Source organism: Pseudophryne corroboree, chromosome 9 (assembly GCF_028390025.1).
Source record: "Pseudophryne corroboree isolate aPseCor3 chromosome 9, aPseCor3.hap2, whole genome shotgun sequence".
NCBI lineage: Eukaryota > Metazoa > Chordata > Amphibia > Anura > Myobatrachidae > Pseudophryne > Pseudophryne corroboree.
In genome coordinates this window covers 243,956,575-243,975,320 of record NC_086452.1, presented here as the reverse complement: position 1 = coordinate 243,975,320, position 18,746 = coordinate 243,956,575, and positions in this window count along the sequence as shown.

Here is an 18,746-nt window from a genome sequence, read left to right as displayed (position 1 = left end):
AGATCTTTGTTGGAGATGCGGGGAAGAATCAGGAGATATTATACATATATTCTGGTAGTGTGGAAATTAGTGTCCTTTTGGTCAGAAGTAGAAAACCTAGTAAATCAAACATTGGGTTCTGAATTCTTATTAACTTCTCAGATGGTGTTACTACACATGGTTCCATTTAGTATGGAGAATTCACAGAAATATATATATATATATATATATATATATATATATATATAGTCAGGTACTTATAGCTGCAAGAGCAGCACTGGCCCAGCTATTTAAACCAGAACAGATACCACCTATACAGACAGTAATAAGTAAAATAAACCATAGCTAATGTATAAAATGAAGAGCTGTAATATGACACGTAGCTCTGAGATGGTAAAGAAATGGCGGGAATGGGAATGATCTCTGAGTTAAAGGGCAAATATTGATTGGACCTTGGAAATGGGAATCAACTATCATCAGACTGAGTTGCTGAAATCGAATTAAAAGGAAAATCTTATACACTGCTCAAAAAAATAAAGGGAACACTTAAACAACACAATGTAACTCCAAGTCAATCACACTTCTGTGAAATCAAACTGTCCACTTAGGAAGCAACACTGATTGACAATCAATTTCACATGCTGTTGTGCAAATGGAATAGACAACAGGTGGAAATTATAGGCAATTAGCAATACACCCCCAATAAAGGAGTTGTTCTGCAGGTTGTGACCACAGACCACTTCTCAGCTCCTATGCTTTCTGGCTGATGTTTTAGTCACTTTTGAAAGCTGGCGGTGCTTTCACTCTAGTGGTAGCATGAGACGGGGTCTACAACCCACACAGGTGGCTCAGGTAGTGCAGCTCATCCAGGATGGCACATTAATGCGAGCTGTGGCAAGAAGGTTTGTTGTGTCTGTCAGCGTAGTGTCCAGAGCATGGAGGCGCTACCAGGAGACAGGCCAGTACATAAGGAGACGTGGAGGAGGCCGTAGGAGGGCATCAACCCAGCAGCAGGACCGCTACCTCCGCTACCTTTGTGCAAGGAGGAACAGGAGGAGCACTGCCAGAGCCCTGCAAAATGACCTCCAGCAAGCCACAAATGTGCATGTGTCTACTCAAACGATCAGAAACAGACTCCATGAGGGTGGTATGAGGGCCCGACGTCCACAGGTGGGGGTTGTGCTTACAGCCCAACACTGTGCAGGACGTTTGGCATTTGCAAGAGAACACCAAGATTGGCAAATTCGCCACTGGTGCCCTGTGCTCTTCACAGATTAAAACAGGTTCTCACTGAGCACATGTGACAGACGTGACAGAGTCTGGAGATGCCAAGGAGAACATTCTGCTGCCTGCAACATCCTCCAGCATGACCGGTTTGGCAGTGGGTCAGTTGGTGTGGGGTGGCATTTCTTTGGGGGGCCACACAGCCCTCCATGTGCTCGCCAGAGGTAGCCTGACTGCCATTAGGTACCGAGATGAGATCCTCAGACCCCTTGTGAGACCATATGCTGGTGCGGTTGGCCCTGGTTTCCTCCTAATGCAAGACAATGCTAGACCTCATGTGGCTGGAGTGTGTCAGAAGTTCCTGCAAGACGAATGCATTGATGCTATTGACTGGCCCACCTGTTCCCCAGACCTGAATCCAATTGAGTACATCTGGGACATCATGTCTCGCTCCATCCATCAATGCCACGTTGCACCACAGACTGTCCAGGAGTTGGCAAATGCTTTAGTCCAGTTGTGGGAGTAGATCCCTCAAGAGACCATCCGCCACCTCATCAGGTGCATGCCCAGGCATTGTAGGGAGGTCATACAGGCACGTGGAGACCAAACACACTACTGAGCCTCATTTTGATTTGTTTTAAGGACATTACATCAAAGTTGGATTAGCCTGTAGTGTGTTTTTCCACTTTAATTTTTAGTATGACTCCAAATCCAGACCTCCATGGGTTAATAAATTTGATTTCCATTGATAATTTTTGTGTGATTTTGTTGTCAGCACATTCATCTATGTAAAGAACAAAGTATTTAACAAGAATATTTCATTCATTCAGATCTAGGATGTGTTATTTTAGTGTTCCATTTATTTTTTTGATCAGTGTATATTCCTGTATCAATATGTTTGTCATGTATAAGTTTTGTCTGTTTGTATGTATGTGATATGAGGGAAATGTGTATATATGTATATATATATATATATATATACATATATATATATCCACGTTGATCCTGCACTCTCATCCCATAAATTCCAACGTTGGGGGTGTTACCAATGAACCCAATCAGGTCCACTCGAACAGCAATATTTCCACTGGGTGGAAGGTGCACTCCCGCTGTGATATGAGGGAAATGTGTATATATGTATATATATATATATATATATATTTATATAAATAGAAGGAAGAAAGAGCGGCACTCGGCGACACTTTTTGAGACATTGATGGCCGCAGCGAACTCACGTGAATCCTCCATCAAGTTCACCTATGCTACCAACGAATCTTCTATCAACTATTTGGATGTCCAGGTAACTGTCAAAGATGGACAGATCCAGACAAGCCTCTATACCAAACGGACGGACCAGAATACCCTTCTCAGGGCCAATAGCCACCACCCCAAAGGCTTAGTCAATGGATTACCTAGGTCACAGATGATAAGGATAGCGCGTATTACCAGCGACCGATCCAAACTGGAAGGAGAGTTAGATAAACTTATCATCAAATTCTTGCAAAGAGGGTATGACCGCAAAAAACTGCTGGCACAAAAAGAGGAGGTTTTGGCCATCCCCAGAAGTAATCTCATTTCCCCTAGCACTAAGAAGAGTAGAGGGGAGGTGATCCCGTTTGTCACTCAATACAACACAACGAGTCCTGTCATTCCACGCGCCTCTAGAGCCCTGTGGCCATTAGTATCTTCTGATATTACTCTACCTTTTAAAAACAAACGACCCATGGCATGCTACACCAGAGGACGAAACATTAAGGACATCATGGTGCACACAGATGTGACAGGCTTTAAAGAGGAGGTAGAACGCCCACCGAGTTTTCTGTCCAAAACACCCGGGTGCTACAAGTGCCCGAAATGCACCACTTGCTCTTATATGATGACTGGATCCTCGTTTAGACATCCACATGAGGACCGGAATGTGTCCATCAAACATGTTCTCACATGTACTTCCTCTTATATCATCTACATTATAGTATGCCCATGTAACTTGGTATACGTGGGCAAGTCCATCAGAACGATGAGGGAACGAATGGCCCTCCACCGGTCTGCAATCAAGAAAGCCACCTTGGGAAAAGTTGCTGATCAACCAGTCGCCAGACACTTTGTCGAATTAGGACACTCCTTGAAAGACCTGAGGCACATGGTTATCAACCATGTAGAAAAGTCTTTGAAAGGAGGTGACCGTGAGAATAAACTCCTTCGGCTAGAAGCTAAATGGATCCACAAATTAGGCACTATTAGCCCATGGGGCCTGAATGAGATTATGCCATGGAATTTATTCATTCATTAATAAGCCTAGATTTATTGTGGTTTAAGTGATATTATTCCCTCAGATCTAATACTGTCTATGATTCTTTAGATTCTCATGTACAATCCCCTACTGTCTGTAGGTCTCTCCTACTACTTACAGCTGGTTATTCAGTTTATTGCCAGCTATTAGGGTGCTGGGTTCTTTATAATCCCACACTTTCCCTTCCATTGTGTCAGAGTTACTCTATTCTAAGGTGCGTCTTCCCCTTTATACTATTTTAATCCTATTTTATTCTTATTGTTATGGTCCTGGTTTCAGGAGCTTTGTTTATCCACTCTGGTATATTCCTGTACTATTCTCTGTAGACACATTACAGGCAGTTCTTTTGGCTTACAGTCCTCACTAGTATATTGGATATTTTCCTTTATGCCAATACTGTTAACATCTGTGGTTTATTTAGTTTTTACTTTACCACATCATATTCCAACCTTAGGTCTCATTAAGGTCTGATGTACACTGCCTGTACTGTGTTTTAGGTGCAGGGTACTGTATTCTCTTTCTTTCTTTCGTTTCACAGCGCACTACAATCCCCGTTAAGCTTTGCGGCGACGACAGAGCCCAGGTTGTCATGGCTCCGGGCAGCCGCTTGATGATGACGTCACTTGATAGCGCCGAACGGCGGCTCCGTTTGGCACTTGTTGCATACACACAAGGGGTTTCTACACTATAAAGGTATGTTTTTTACTGTTATTCACTGTTGTAAACCTTGACAAAGGAGCATGTGAGCCTCGAAACGTCGGACTTTCTATGTGTTGTTTAAATACAAGTTATTGACTTCAAGACACCGAGTGCCGCTCTTTCTTCCTTCTATTTGAAAATTCCTATTGGGATGGCACCGGTGCCTGCTTAATCCATCTATGGGAGTGCCTGTTCACTTGCTGCTTGTTATTTTTATATATATATATATATATATATATATATATATATATAAAGATACACCCTCTTGTATGTTTCTTTTACTATATGTATAATGTGATACAGTATATGCAATAAAAATTATTTAAAAAAAGAAATATGAGTTGTAAGAAATATTAAATAAAAAGATCACATTTTAGATGCAATGCATTTAACGGCTCACAGTCTGTTCCCTCCTGCCTCATTTATAGTGCTTCCCAACAAATTTACGCCACAAGCTATAACTGAGCATATTTTGCATAAGATAAAAACATTTGTTATTTTATCCCTGATGCACACTGAATGAGAAATAGCACTACATAATAAGCAGATAATACAGAGATCTTAGTTACGTATATCGGCAGATATGGGGTTAAGCCCCAGGCCAAACGGCAAGGCATCTCTGTCACTGTGCATATTTGCATACTCAGTGCTTGAGCAGAGGTACATTATAGTCATTATTGACTGGCACATTGTAAATGGTCCATAAGTGGTACTAATTATTATTAGAGATGAGCGGATTAAGTTTTACTCGGATTTACTCGGTTCTCAAAACGGCATCTGATTGGCTATCCAAAACACGAGACATCCGTGAGCCAATAAGATGCCGTTTTGAGAACCGAGTAAATCCGAGTAAAACCGAATCCGCTCATCTCTAATTATTATACTTACCTGAGAACAAGAGTTGGGAAGCACTATGTTAAAAACTGGCAAATGTGTATTAATGTCACTGTTTCATGGACTGCAAATTGTACATAAAAATTATAGTTAAAACAGTTTTAATTTATTAATTGTTATAATGTAAAAAAAATATATCTGAAATTAACATTACTTTATAGTAATTTATGCTGTAAGCAACTTTTTATAACCTTACAGTAAATGACTGTTTGTACAACTGAATCATTAATAACAAATTGGTAAATTGTTTATCAAACTGTTGTCTGGTTATGCATCATCTCAATTTTCATAAATGTAAGAGGAAACAAAATGATTACATGACATAAATACATTTAAAGCATTTACAAAGTATGCTTGAAGAAAACAGAACACAGGGGGTAATTCCAAGTTGATCGCAGCAGGAAATTTTTTAGCAGTTGGGCAAAACCATGTGCACTGCAGGGGGGGCAGATATAACATTTGCAGAGAGAGTTAGATTTGGGTGGGTTATTTTATTTCTGTGCAGGGTAAATACTGGCTGCTTTATTTTTACACTGCAAATTAGATTGCAGATTGAACACACCACACCCAAATCTGACTCTCTCTGCACATGTTATATCTGCCTCCCCTGCAGTGCACATGGTTTTGCCCAATTGCTAACAAAATTGCTGCTGCGATCAACTCAGAATTACCCCCACAATTTTGTAGTGGTTATTTGGAAATTTATTTTCATTGAATACACATGCATCATCTTGATGAACTGTAATAGAAGATTAGCACAGTATTGTAGCAAAATAAATAAATAAATAAAGTACAGTATCTTGTTACATTTCAGTGTCAATACTTTAAACAGGGGTGCACGGGGGAAGGGTACTAAAGAGCTGCTGGTGGGGCTCTGCTGGGGCCAGGAGGGGGCTCGGGACTGCTGCCCTCCTCCTGGAGTATACTTTGCTGGTATGTGGTGATGAAATACCATAGGTGTGCAGGGGGAGGTCTCATGCATAAAAGATCATCACCGGAATTACTTTGCAATCAGCCAGGATGAGTCTTGTAAAAGTATAACTTCTTTATGTAGTACTGGGTAACAGTATCAATATAAATATGACAAACATTAACTTTCAGTAATAGCTTCTTAAAAACAACATCTCTGCAACATGTGCTTCATGGCTCATTCTCTCTCTCTCTAGAACACATATGGGAAGAGAAGTACAAGCAAGTACAGGAATATACAACAGACAAATAACACACATGTATTTGGATATATCGCCATCTGCTGTTCCTCCAAAGTAAATACATGCATATGAATAAAACCATAGTCTGTTGTACCTATTTCAACATACCTGTGGCTGGTGCTATCTTCCCGTGATATCTTCAGGAAGATGATGCAGCACATTAAAAATTCTTTGCTCTTTAGTGGCCACCATCAACTTCCCAAATATCATTGGGAAGATAGCGCTGGCCGGGAAGGAGGGACCTTCTTCCTGATTAAGTAAGGTAGAAAGTGGGTGCCCTCCCCCACTTCTTCCTCTGCCATTCGCCCTGTGTTAAAATGGTGCTCTCCTTGTGAAGCAGCGCTGCAATTATTTTATTTATAATATAATTTAATATTGACAGTTGTAGCTACACCCACTTGTTTAAGCCACACCCCTTACCAGGACCTGGTGTGGCTCTCTGCGTCCCTGGCTGTGATACTGCTTCTATTGCCATTTTCTAAAATACAGTTCTTAGTGATGATGAAACACAACAGCTGTAGCAGTGAGAATACGTAAATGGTGAGTTCTACTCTGTATTGAAAAAGATATATGGTTGATCAGGGTCGGGCTGGCCCACAGGGATACCAGGGAAACCACCGGTAGGCCCCACTGCCTGGGGAGCCCACTCCTTCCTCTAGGGATCAGGTTCCAGACTGTGCACTTGTATTATACTTGGTAGATATGTTGCATTACACTGGACTAGACTATTGTGTATTTCAAGCCTCTGTAGAGGCTGGCCACACCCCCTTTGTAGGCTGGCCACACCCTTAAGTATGGGCCTCTATCACTGCATTCCCCCGATGGGCCCTTCATGCCCCAGTCCGACACTGTGGTTGAGATACTGTAAGCTAAATATTTTTCTCAAACCTTTCTTTTAAACATCTGACTGCTTAAAATCATCTTCTAGTCATACACATGAAAAGTAATGGGAAGTATAATTTCTCCCTAATCTTTCTGATTACTCGAACCTCTCTAATAACCAGAGTTCAAAAGAAGGCCCGATTGTACGAATACACAAAGTTGATGTTCTTGAAAGTTATTATTTTTTAAATGCTGTATCAGGCAACCGATCTGTTTGAGCTCCTATAGAAATCTAATATTATTTAGCGTGTTCATTATATGAATAATTCTGATGCCAGTGTTATGACATGATGACTTTGCAACCTGGGAAGTGATTAATTACACCTGGTTCCAGAATAAAGAAATTGTTTCTCCATCTGCTGTTCAGACATAACTCAGCTAGATTACAGTGTATTCATTCTCCTAAATTCATGGAGCAGTTACAGTTCTAAGTTGTTGTAAATCTATTATTTTATCATATTTGTATTATAGTAATTTAAGGGGCACTTTCATTATTCTGTTTCATTATATCCTTGGACATTTTAAGCCCTTTGAATTAGTTAATATTTAAATTTTTTATAGAAAGACCATGGTGTTCGATAGCATGATTTCGCCTCCCAATTTGCCAGGGCTACAGGGAGTGCAATATTGACAACATGAGATCACATCACGCTTCCTCTCTTGCGGCAACGGCTGGCACAAAGAGAGGAGACTGGGGACTGGGCTGGGGGCCTTTTCCTGCAGTGTCCAGCTGTTTCCCTTCACTCGGCTCGAGACGCATCAGCACTGAGCGGCTTTTGTTCTTCACAGGCTGGTCATGTCTCTGGCTTCACTGTGTGGGGTAATTCATTTTTTTTTTATATAATGTGGACACTAATATATATTTCTATTATTATGGGGCAGTACTATATATTTATATTGTAATGTGGACACTACTATATATTTCTATTATTATGGGGTATTACTATATATTTCTATTGTAATGTGGACACTAATATATATGTCTATTATTACGGGGCATTACTATATATTTCAATTGTAATGTGGACACTAATATATATTTCTATTATTATGGGGGCATTACCATATATTTATTTTGTAATGTGGGACACTACTATATACTTCTATTATACCGGGGGCACTACTACAGTATACATTTCTGTTATAATGGGGGCATTACTATGTAATTTTATTAAATTGGGGGCATTACAATATATTTCTATTATACTGGGGGCATTACTATATATTTCTTTTATACTGGAGGCAGTATTATGTATTTCTAACCTTGCCTCTAGAGTGCAAAGAAAAGGGACTATGCTGTGTGGCCACACCCCTAGTGTAATGTAGCAACTCCCCATAGTGTCATGTGGCCATGCCCTCTCAGTCATGTGATCACACCCATTTTTTGGTACACTCAGTACTACTAAGAAAATATTTCTACTTGCACCAATGCTTAGGGGTTGCATGGCTGCAGCCCCTCCAGGAAGAATCTGCCACTGTGCCAAAATTCCCAGTGAGTTCCAGCTCTGCTCCTGGCTCATCCCTGTGAATATAATTGCTACTCACTAATGCAGGAAGGGAACAGGAGACAATCCTGGACCTGCTTAGATAAATGAGGAGGTGCTAATTTATTAATTTCCAATTGGAACCTTTTCCAGCAAATCTCACACATTTTTATGCTGTTTTTATCACAAAATATTCTTTATTGAAGCATGATTAATACATCAACCTCATAACCTGGAGAGGCATTAAGTACAGTAATATGAAGCAGCCAGTTCATACATCAGAGTGGGGCAACAGCAAGGGATCAGGAGGAACATTCTCTAATAGAATCCCCAAAAGATTATCCCATAAGCTACTGTAGGTTAATGCCATCTTCAGATGGTGTTAACTATCAGGGCCAAGCTCTGAAATACTTTGAATTCTGGAGCTTGGTCAATCTGACTACATACTGTATAGAAAATATATGGTCTGTTATGTTGTCAGACATGGAGGAACCCTTTTTAGATATCTGAAATAAAAAGGGAAGGTAAACCCTGGGCACTGCACTGAGTCCAATAGATGTGAAGAGATAAATAGGAAAAGAGTAATGTATAAGAAACAGAAATCATAGTTACTTCAATTTTGCCAGTCGACTGTATAAGGGACAAACACCCATCAAGGTAAGCAGGACAATGGAGACGAAATATGGTACAGGGTAGTGTACCAATGAATCTGGTGGCAATAAACCAAACAATATTAAACAAGGATTTATATTGACCAAAGAACATTTTATAATGCAAATATTTATTGATAGATCTATAAAAAAAAACTGCATGAGTTCAATATATTAGCATAAAAAAATACACAGATTATTTATAAAATATGGTCATATATACAGTAAAAAAATTAAACCATGAGTTTTAAATAGTGCAAGTATCAATAATAAATGAAGATTAAGGGGGGAACCATGATTATATTTGAACTCTCTGAAGAAGATGATTTTATTAAGGAAATGTGTTAGGCTTTTAAAATATTGAAGTACACATTGGGGTATATTTACTAAGGTCCCGATTTTGACCGAGATGCAGTTTTTTCTTCAAAGTGTCATTTCGGTAATTTACTAAGCAAAAATCTCGGCAGTGATGAGGGCATTCGTAATATTTTGGAAGTCCTAGGAAAAAATTACGAATCAATACACCATCGGTCAAATACGCCTGCAATTTGGTAGAAATCGGGAATTTACTAAAAAGTGCAAATCACAAACACTGCCGACAATAGCCAAACACTGCCGTGCAGAAATACAATTCGTAAAAAAGTGCTAAAAAAAACCAGACCTGCTTTTTTATCCCGTGTTTGGATAGGCATGCAGGGATCCATGAGATCCGTGCATGTTTATCAGTGGGAAGGGGATGGGAAAGTGGTCATTTTTTGGAAAAAAATTGCGTGGGGTACCCCCTCCTAAGCAAAACCAGCCTCGGGCTCTTTGAGCCGGTCCTGGTTGCAAAAATATGGGGAAAAAATTGATAGAAGTTCCCCCATATTTAAACAACCAGCACCGGGCTCTGTGCCTGGTCCTGGTTCCAAAAATACGGGGGACAAAAAGCGTAGGGGTCCCCCGTATTTCTGAAACCAGCAACGGGCTCCACTAGCCAGATACATAATGCCACAGCCGGGGGACACTTTTATATAGCTCCCGGCGGCCCTGGCATTACATAACCAACTAGTCACCCCTGGCCGGGGTACCCTGGAGGAGTGGGGACCCCTTCAATCAAGGGGTCCCCCCCCTCCAGCCACCCAAGGACCAGGGGTGAAGCCCGAGGCTGTCCCCCCCATTAAAGGGCTGCGGATGGGAGGCTGATAGCCGTTGTGTAAAAAAATGAATATTGTTTTTAGTAGCAGTACTACAAGTCCCAGCAAGCCTCCCCCGCAAGCTGGTACTTGGAGAACCACAACTACCAGCATGCGGAGGAAAACCGGGCCCGCTGGTACCTGTAGTACTACTACTAAAAAAATACCCCAATAAAAACATAAGACACACACCTTGAAAGTATAACTTTAATGCATACATACACACCTCCATATACACATACTTACCTTATGTTCACACGAGGGTCGGTCCTCTTCTCCATGTAGAATCCATGGTGTACCTGTGGAAAAAATTATACTCACATACTCCAGTGTAGAAGCCTCTTCTTCTTTTAATCCATTTGTAATCCAGGCACTTGTCAAAATAAAAGGCGGCACACGGCAGTGTTACAATGTAGCGCCTATGCGCTCCATTGTAACTAATGGTGGGAACTTTGTGGTCAGTGGTGAGGTTACTTTCGGTCACCCGCTGACCACAAAGTTCCCACCATTGGTTATAATGGAGCGCATAGGCGCTATATTGTAACACTGCCGTGTGCCGCCTGTCATACAGTACAGGAGCACACAGCCGATCAGGAGGATGCCACAACGTGGCATTCCCTGATTGGCTGATGGAACCCTCTTAGACATAAGTCAGAGGGGGTTTCTGGCATTCGGGGAAAGGGGTCCCATGTGAAAACATGGGGCCCCTTTCAGTGCGAGGTCGGGTGTCCGTTTTTTTATTTTGACAAGTGCCTGGATTACAAATGGATTAAAAGAAGAAGAGGCTTCTACACTGGAGTATGTGAGTATAATTTTTTCCACAGGTACACCATGGATTCTACATGGAGAAGAGGACCGACCATCATGTGAACATAAGGTAAGTATGTGTATATGGAGGTGTGTATGTATGCATTAAAGTTATACTTTCAAGGTGTGTGTCTTATGTTTTTATTGGGGTATTTTTTTAGTAGTAGTACTACAGGTACCAGCGGGCCCGGTTTTCCTCTGCATGCTGGTACTTGTGGTTCTCCAAGTACCAGCTTGCGGGGGAGGCTTGCTGGGACTTGTAGTACTGCTTCTAAAAACAATTTTTACACAACGGCTATCAGCATCCCATCCGCAGCCCTTGGATGGGGGGACAGCCTCGGGCTTCACCCCTGGTCCTTGGGTGGCTGGAGAGGGGGACCCCTTGATTGAAGGGGTCCCCACTCCTCCAGGGTACCCCGGCCAGGGGTGACTAGTTGGTTATGTAATGCCAGGGCCGCTGGGAGCTATATAAAAGTGTCCCCCGGCTGTGGCATCATGTATCTGGCTAGTGGAGCCCGGTGCTGGTTTCAGAAATACGGGGGACCCCTACGCTTTTTGTCCCCCGTATTTTTGGAACCAGGACCAGGCGCAGAGCCCGGTGCTGGTTGTTTAAATATGGGGGAACCTCTATCATTTTTTTCCCCATATTTTTGCAACCAGGATCGGCTCAAAGAGCCCGAGGCTGGTTTTGCTTAGGAGGGGGAACCCCACGCAATTTTTTTTTTATTTTAACACTGTTTTTTTTTTTAATAAAGGTGCACAATGAAGCCCAGCACGGATCTCTCAGATCCGGCCGAGATTCATTGTATTAAAGTCGGCAGTGTTTTACAAGTCACTCACGTAAAACACTGCCTATAAAAAAACGAATGACATCGACATCGGTAAAACCGAAAATGCAGAATACGGCAGCTTAGTAAATTAGTCGTAATAAATTCAAAAAGTTGCATATTTACACTTTCGATGTCATTCGTGATTGAACTTTGACCTCAAACGGGAAAATACGAATCTTAGTAAATTTACCCCATTGTAACTAAGTATATGGAACACTCTTTTGCATACTGTATTTTAATTCACCACAATGGCTATTGCCTTAATAAGTGTTTTGGATCAATGCCTGCATCTCCTTCTGTTTCCCTCCATTATATGTGGTATGGAATCATTCTCCATTTGTTTGGTAGCCAGCATCTGCGACACTCTGGTAAATATCATGACCCCTACTGAATGGGTGTGCACAGGCTGCAGTGAAAAGGCAGCTAATAATCCAGATATCTCCAATGCTCTACCTCATACAATTTAGGAATTACCTTTTACTAGCATCAGACCAACAAAACAACAAAAAGATAGTAGCAAATCATACTACTAAAACCTCTAGTGCTAGGTGTGTATATACTGTACTTTAAAAAAATACTATTTCCTGCAGCTGATCAAAAAAGTTCTTGCACAGACATACAAGTTTCAGAAGTGCAACAGATACCGAAAAAAAATCACTGCACAAACTCATATATAGAAATAAAAAACTTTCTATTTCTGCTACTTATTATAACAACTAAAGGCTCATTTGTATTAATTATATACATTTATTTATACACATATAAAAACAATAAAATTAACATTCAGAGTGCCAAAAATAATACACAGCAAAGACTTGCTCATAAAGATAACTGTAATTATTCTGAAAATTCATTAATAGGTGTTCAGATATGAAATTCTACAGCTTTGAGACAAATAGACCCCTTAGTGGAATATACAAGGCTTCATAGGAAAGGAGCACAGTAGATCCCCTTATACACGTTACAGCCTAGTAGAGTCGCTTATACATGCTATGCCACAGAAGAACAGCTTATACATGTTACAGCCCCATAGAGCCGCTTACTGTCTACACGTTACATACACAAATATGATACAGGTCCCAGGGGAACGCTGACACCAACACATGGACTAGGGGAACACTGACACAAAAACAGATTTTATATGAGCACATTGACACACATACATTGTATAGGGACCAGATGCATACTGTCACACACACACAAAGGGGCAAGGAGCATGCTGACAAACAAACAGATTGTATATGGGCACACTGACACACACACACACACACACACACACACACACACACACACATTGTACAGGGTCCAGGGGCACAGAAAAATACACCCTCATTCCACATACACTATGAGCCAGTACTTTACATGCTAGGGGAATGTTAGGGCGATGCTCACCGGACCTTTGGAAGCTAAAAAGATGCGGTTAAAGTAGCTCTACCAGATACTGTATTGTTATCCTGCAGTCTTGATATCACGTAGCCATTAGCCTTCCTCTACAATCCCAGGCACTGCCAGTTGCTCATACTGCTCATTAGAAGTTTACAAGGTTCCACCTTCCACCTGCTGCCTACAGTAACTGGTTTCAACCCTAGCATGGGTCTTTGTCAAAGCCACAGGTGGATGCGATTACAGTAGGTTACTAATTTATAGCACTTCAAAAGTCAGGTATGCTTACTCTCAACTATGATATATGCTATACATGTTGAATGGCTATTTTAAACAAAAAGTATAAATGACATATATTGTCATGAAGAAACAAAAAGGATAAAAGTACAGAAAATATGGTTATATACAAAAAAACACTTAAATTTGGCAACGTTAAGTAAAAAAAAAAGTTAAAACTACACAAGAAATAAAATTATATCATAGAAAACACTTTAATTTGAACTCCATATTTAACTGTTTTGGCTGCAATTATTATTATTATTACATTTTATTTATAGTGTGCCACAAGTGTTTTGCAGAGTACAGGAAACAATTAGCAACACAGTTCTCAGCACTGGCGTCAGAAGGAAGGTGCAGGGGTTACGGCCCGCACGCAGTTGTTGTTGTCATCATCAGAAGGGGAGACACCAAAATACCGGCATCTCCACAGAGACAGGAGCCAGGTGCTGCAATGTAACATTCTCTTGCATCACCCTGCTCCTGTCATAGCAGGGGTGCTGACACTGTAAGCTGGCCAGTCTATGGGGGCAGCCAGCATCTCCGTGGATGCTGGGCACGCCTCCCGGAGTGATGAAACTGGTGGGGCTGTCCGCGAAGCCATGTACCTTCCTAGGTAGGTCATGCCCACTGTCCTGGATTACCCACAATGTCACTCTCCCTCTGTGATAGGCCACGCACACTCTTTGGCTGCGAAGGGGTTGCCGCACCGGGTGTCACCAGTAACTGTGATGCCTCTGGTTCTCAGTACACAGTACAGCCAAGATGAAAGGATGCAAAGGAGTATTAATCATACAACTGGGGGCAGACAGCCACTGGAAGAGATAAACAGTAATGAATGAGAGGAGATGCAGGTATTTACTTTAGCTACATAGGCTGTAGTTGAAGTGTGAGAGAAGATGGGGTCACAATCTAGGTGGAGGGTGTGACAGACAGTTGACATGAGGTGCGAGTAAGCAAAAGGTTGCAGGTAGGAAGGAAGCGAGGCATAGATGGCCAAAGCATGAGGCAGGGGGTTGGGAGAGCCACATTGAAACTAGGTCATGTGGAAGGGTACGCTTTGATGAACAGGTGGGTTTTCAGTGCCTGTTTGAAGTTTTGCAAGGTCAGGAAGAGTCTATTAAAGCGAGGGAGCTCATGCCAGTGAAGAGGGGCAGCACGAGTCAAATTTTGGATTCATGCATAAGATGCAGTGACTAGGGTAGAGGAGAGACGACTGTCATTGGGCTACCAGAGTGGGTGGGAGGGAGTATGTAGGGAGATGAGTTTGGAGATGTAGGGAGCAGTGGAGTTAGAGAGGGCTTTGTACCTGAGGGTGAGTAGTTTGAAGAGGATTCTGTATGGGAATGGGAGCCAGTGTAGATTTTATCAAAGAGGAGTGTCAGATGTAGATCAGTGGGAGAGGAAGATAAGTTGAGCTGCGGAGTTGAGCACAGACCAGTGTGGAGCAAGATGGGAGTATGGGAGGCCGGTGGGGAAAATGTAGCAATAGGCGAGCCGTTAGATGACCAGAGAGTGGATAATAAGTTTAGTCACACTCTGGGAGAGTAATGGCTTGATCTAAGTGATGTTGCATAGATGGAACCGACAGGAGTAAACCAAGACTGAACATGGGGGTGAAGGAGTGATGCCTAAGCAGCGATGTTGGGGAACAGGGAGGATGATGGTATTGCCAACAGTGACAGAGATATTAAGGAGGGTGGAGACCCTGGATTAGGGAAAGATAAGTTTGGGTTTGTCCATGTGGAGCTTTAGGGAGCACTCAGACATCCAGGAGGATATCGTCAGCATAGCGGGGTATTGAAAGCCGAAGGAGCTTATGAGCACTCTCATGGATGAGGTGTACATGGAGAAGAGAGGGGGGCTCAGAACAGAGCCCTGTGAGACACCAACAGGGAGGATGGAAGGGGGTGTGGTGGAGCTGGAGGCAGACACCAAGAAGGAGTGGTTAGGGACGTAAGAGGTTAACCAGGCAAGTACAGTGCTGGAGAGGCCAATGGTCTGGACGGTGTGGAGGAGGAGATGATGATATACAGTGTCAGAGGCAGCAAAGAGGTCCAGGAGGATGAGCATAGAGAAGTGGCCCCTGGATTTGGTCAGAAGCAGATCATTGGTGGCTTTGACAAAAGCAGTTTCAGTGGAGTGTAGGGGGCAAAAGCCAGATTAAAAAGGATCAAGGATGGAGTTGTCAGAGAGGTAGGTGGTGATCCGGCTGTACACCAGCCTCTCAAGTAATTTGGAGGCAAATTTGAGAAGAGAGATGGGGCGGTAGCTAGTAGGTGAGGAAGGGTCATGGTTGGGTTTTTTTAAGAATAGGTGAGACAAGAAGATGTTTGAATGGCATGGGAAAGATGCTGGAACAGAGTGATAGGTTAAAGAGATGAGCAAAAGGGAGCAGGCAGTGGGGGAGAGGGAGCGGAGTAGGCAGGAATGTGAGGGGGTCCAAGGGGCAGGAGGAGGGGGGAGAAGATAAGATGAGGGAGTGAACTAACTTGTCTGTGGTGGGGTGGAAGGAACACAAGGTGGGATGGCTGGAGGGAGGGGATGGTGGAGGCCGCGGGGCTGACGAGGGGAGACAGGAGGAGATTTTATGATGGATTGCTTTCATTTTGAAGGAGAGGAAGGAGCCAAAGTCAGTGGCAATGAGGGAGGATGGGAGGTGAGAAGGGTAGTCAAAGGAGAGTATTGAAAGTATCAAAGAGGTGCTTGGGACTGAAGGACTGATAAGATATGAGTGGCTGGAAAAAAGATTGCTTTGCAAGTGAAAGGGCAGATTTGTAGGAAGAGAAAATAAACTTGAAATGTAGGAAGTACCCAGAGAGTGAGATTTCCCCCAGGACTCTCGGCAGTGCATGAACATTTTTGCAGAAAACGGGTCAGTTTGCAGTGCCAGGGGGCAACAGAATCGAGTGTGGAGGTGAAAATGGAGTTATAGAAAGAGGTCATCTGATTGGTGCAGATCATGGTGGATAGAGGGGAAAGGAGTGTATCGAGGGAGGATAGGACAGTAGGGTCAAGAGACCCGAAATTGCATCTGATAATGGTGAGTCTGGGTGTGGAGAGGAGAGGAGTAAATGAGAGGGTAAAGGAAAGTAGATGATGGTCAGAGAGGGAGAAGGGATAGTTGAAGAAGTCATATAGATCACACCGGTGGGTGAAGACAAGGTCAAGGAAGTGGCCGAGATTGTGAGTTGGGGTAGAGGTCCATTGAAATATGCCAAATGAGGAAGAAAGGGCAAGAAAATTAGTGGATGCTGGTTTAGTGATGTCAATTGGGATGTTAAAGTCATGATGATGATAGAGGGGAGGACAGAGGAGAGAAAGTGGGGAAGCCAGGCAGCAAAGTTGTTGAGGAATGGGGAGGAGTAGCCGGGGGGGTCAGTATATGACCACCACATGGAGGTGGATGGGGTAGAAAAGGCGGATAGAGTGGACATCAAAGGTGGAAAAAATGATGGAGGTTTCAGGTGGGATGATGCGAGAGGTGCAGTTTGGAGAGAGGAGATTCCCACTCCACCATCCCCTACCACTATCTAAAACACCAGCATATTTTCTATGTTACTCATCTGTGCACTCAGCTCTCCCTTCCTGTGAGCACCTTCAAGTCATTTTACAGTGGAGTCTAGTTTAGTTTATTTAGTCATTTTTATGTTATTTGATAACTAGACCTGCACCTGCACTTACATACTGTATATTGACCTAATGTATATTTTTTGGGGATTTTGCTCACAATATTATTCTTTTTCCTGCATGCCAGGTGTGTGAAATGTCATGATGAGGGATACAGTTCAGGGTTTGAAATAAATCCAGTTTAGAAGAAAATGTGATGTACCAACATGTGGAAGGCCAACACAATTATTTGATATTAAACAGTTCTACATCAATTGCGAGTGGATTTGCGACTTTGTAGTAAAGAATGTACATAAATCATCATTGGATTTGTGACTGTAAATTACAGAATGCTCTGTTATATTTTCCATGTCTCTTATGTGGAGATTTTGCAAGAACTGATAAAGGAATATCAGACTTGAAGAAACTCAATGAAGGAAAAAAAAAGGTAAAAACACATAATATCAGAATAACATGTTAATAATTCATTAAATCTTTCCAAACTTGGTTCAGTCAATGTACAGGCATGTATTGGAAATGCACTCAAACAAATTATAATGTGCCATAACGCTCACTGAGGATAACAAATTGCGTAAATTAGTTGGCTTTAAGAGGGCATGATGAATGGAAGGAATCAGTTATTCTTGAACATTTCTGGTTTTGGTGTAATACACAATTGAAACTGATTCACTACTAAAAGTCCATTTAAAGAGCTCTTTCACATACCATTGGTCATCAAAATCTATCCATTATGATTTGTTAGCATGCATGCTAGACATGCACAGGGAATAAGTAATATGGAGGCAGAATTTATTGGTGAGGTGGCAAATGAGACAATAGGGATATCCAATGGTATAGCTACCATAGGTGCAGGGAGTGCAGCTACTATGGGGCCCAGCGCTGAGAAGGGTCACCTTCCCTGTCACAGTTACATGTGTTATATACAAGGGTGTAGCTACCATACTGTAGGTGTAGGAAGTGCAGCTGCTATGGGGCCCAGAGCTGAAAGAGGCCATCTTCCCTGTCACAGTTACATGTGTTATATAAAAGGGGCGTAGCTACCATGCTGTAGGTGCAGAGAGTGCAGCTGCTATGGGGCCCAGTACTGAGAGGGGCCCACCTTCCCTGTCACAGTTACATGTGTTACACACAAAGCGTAGCTACCATAAGTGCAGGGAGTGCAGCTGCTATGGGGCTCAGCACTGAGAGGGGCCACCACCCCAGTTACATGTGTTGTATTACTCTCCAGCTTATGCTTGTTCTTTATTACTGTGACAAATACAGAAACCCTGTTGAAATTTTCTTAGGTTTCTTGGATCCAACTGGGCAAGATACAAATGTAATGTTTGAGTG